The sequence below is a fragment of the Coccinella septempunctata genome, chromosome 4, assembly GCF_907165205.1.
Source record: "Coccinella septempunctata chromosome 4, icCocSept1.1, whole genome shotgun sequence".
Lineage (NCBI taxonomy): Eukaryota > Metazoa > Arthropoda > Insecta > Coleoptera > Coccinellidae > Coccinella > Coccinella septempunctata.
The window spans coordinates 37,206,218-37,209,342 of NC_058192.1; the positions used below are offsets into that span (position 1 = coordinate 37,206,218).

The 3,125-nt window shown below is 34.0% G+C and overlaps 1 long non-coding RNA gene across 1 annotated transcript; it reads left to right on the forward strand.

Moving 5' to 3' along the window:
• The first annotated feature begins 937 nt into the window (after window positions 1-937).
• On the forward strand, window positions 938-1,634 carry LOC123311524. Its single transcript, XR_006537493.1, has 2 exons — window positions 938-1,210; window positions 1,330-1,634. It is a non-coding gene; the product is annotated as an uncharacterized LOC123311524 (long non-coding RNA).
• The last annotated feature ends 1,491 nt before the right edge of the window (window positions 1,635-3,125 follow it).

The following is a 3,125-nucleotide window of genomic DNA, read 5'->3' on the forward strand; positions in this document are numbered from 1 at the left end:
AAAGTGTCATTTTTCTCGGGATTTCTGGAAGCCGAATTGATGAATGTGCTACATCAAGTTGTTTGATATGCGAGGATTGCCGTGAGCTAGTTACTGTCTATATTCTGATCGAACCATTATCATAAATTCGATATTTGAGAGTTAATTTCTTCAATTCTGAGCTCTGGCTTATCAGCGAACATCTAACACCGTTCATATGCTGAAAGACTTATCGATAATAATATCATTCTTATCGGTGATTCCAAGATATAGGCCCGACGATTGAATCATCGGTAATTCCATTTGTCTGTCCATTTGTTTATCAACCTTTTTTACCGCGGCCTACCCGTATTTGTTTTGAATAGTCTCTTACATGGGCCCGTTAGAGTGAAGTGTGTAATACCTTGTCCTATTGTTCCCACAATCGTGTGACAATCATTCCTTTTCCCGGTTGGAAGAAATATTGTATATTGTATGATTTCTAAGTCCCGAAATTTTTTTTCTAAGGCCCGTTTGCACCAATCCCCCTTAAAAGGAGTACTTAACTAAGCCTTGTTTAAAGTTAATGGACGCTTAATTTTATTCCCAGTTGCACAACTGTGGATCAACAGAATCTTAAGTAAGGGACCCTTAAGTTTTTATATCTAGTGATATTTCAGTTTTGTATTTTGGTGCAACTTCAATCTAGTCCAATAAAGCCATTTCATTGGTTGGCCGGTTGCCGATGATCGTTGTCATTTCACTAACCTAACTTTATTGTCCTGTCAGTCAGTATCGAGGATATTATTATATTATCAAAGAGTAACAACTGTTCGTTGTTGAATTAGCATTAATATTGGTAATGATAATGATTGTCAAATAAAAGGTACCTACCTAAGTTTATATAAGTACAACACTTTCTTTGTAAGGTCTTGTGTAAATTTGTTTCACTTATATACTAATCAGAGACAAGAGAAAAGAGAGACTGCCGAATAGATAGGCAACACGGGGGACATGTTTTTAGAATTAGGTTAAGAATTTTTGGAATCCCGTCGGAAATGGCGCTAGTGTTTGGTGGCCAGTTCAAGAACTAGTGGATGTGGATGAAAGAAATCTGTAATCTATGACAGAACTCAAGTCAGCTGATTTCCGTCATTCCGTCTGAGTTTGTTTTGTTTAATGCAAAAAGTTAGAGTATTTCGAGATTTTTGTTTATTCCCCGAAAAAGAAATTGTTTGCTTTTGAACACATGGTGAGTTTTTGTATATATTTCTATTTCTATAATCAATTAAAATTATGTATTGCTTGATTTTACAAAATTGCGAAATGTTATTCATTTTTTGGATATCAAAATATAGAATATTTTTTCAGATCCCATGCCCAGAAGAAACAAGAAAGACTCAAATGGCTTTCAAGTCTGGATGGCTTTAAACAATAAATGCCACACAAAAGTTGTAGGGACCAGGGATTCAAGTTTTTGAGAACTAGAAGTCTCAATCTAGGGGATCCTCCGGGAAATATGTTTGCTGCTTTTCGAACTGTTATTATTACATGTCATCATATAAAACTGCAATAATTTGATATTTGACCATTTCTAAATCTAACAAGAGTTATGAAAATGATGAGAATGGCATATTGTACCGCCATTTGGACATATTGCATCGATAACCCCTAAGTTGAAATTATTTTTAAAGTCGCATGTAACATTTTTCTGGTTTACATGTGAAGAACATGTGGACTTGGTTGTTCATGATTAATTGGAGTATGGTATGTATTTCTCTAATAATTGTAAGAAAGTATTACGATAATATACAATATGATATGACCACATAGAAATAAAGCCTGAATCCATCAAATTCAGTTATTCATGTATATCAAAGTTCAGTTTTTGTGTTTAGTTTGGCCCATATTATTTATCCATTCAACCCTTTACAAGATCAGTTCCTTTATATAATGTTTCCTGTACAATATTGTAATTATAGTTGTTATTGTCAAATATTTCTATTATATATTAATTTCGGTTAATTTTCTGTATATTTTTTCTATACAAATGTAATTTTCTAATATTTTCATGAATATATATTTATTTCAGTTGATTTTCTATTTTATTACACTATTTCATGATTCGTCTAAAAATATATAATTACCAAGTTCGAAAAATACACTCCAGCGACTCTCTCTACTCCTATCGTTCTTTTAATCGAATCTTTCCCACTAAACTCGATAAAAAGAACAATAGGAGTAGAGAGAGGCGACGGAGTGTATTTTTCGAACTTGGTAAATATTATTTCAAAAACGAGGCCGTTATTTGAATTTCCCGCGCAAATTTTTTCGGATTAGTTTCTCCAGTAGCCAAGGGGGGCGCCACTAAACGTGTCGCCCATGAATAACACTGAATTGACTACTCTCCTCTTTCCCTTTCTCTATGATACTAATGTTGAAGAAGAACGTGAAGAAAATGTCCTTATTGCCCTTGTTAGTACGAATACGATAAATGATTGCCAAGCAAGTGGTAGTAATTTACGAAGGGCACTCAACTCCTCAACAGAAGAAAAGAGTTTGTTGCTAACTGTAGGATGATTTGTGACACCAAATTGAAAAAGACTGATGGCATTACAATACAGGCAAAAGAAAAGGCTTGGTATTCAGTAATGAATTCATTCAATTTTCAAAATCCATCAAAAATGGATTTTCGGTTTAGTTTGATATTATAGTTCTTACTGAAACTTTTATAGTGCATGATTTGCAATGTTTGAGGATTGATGGTTATTGAACCTTATACAATGGAGGGGAACTGAACAGGAACGATGGTGTGATAGTGTACATTAAGGAAGGTGTCAGTTGCTCATATGCGACAAGGAATGTTGGAATTATGAAGATACTTGAAGTTAGCGCCGCCAGTTGGAAATAGTAAGGTTAAACTGTCCTCTATTTATAGGTCGCCCAACCGTCCGAAACAGTTCAATGTTGATTTCAATGATTATTTATTTATTTATTTAACTTTCTACATCCAACAGGCAAATGCCCAATTACAGGTGTATACAATAAACCAATACATACAGGTATACCTACATATATGTATAATAATGCCTCAAGCCGTCGGCAGTCGAGGCTATGGACTATGAGCCAAAAATCACAAAAAAAAATAAACAAACAAAAGATTAGTT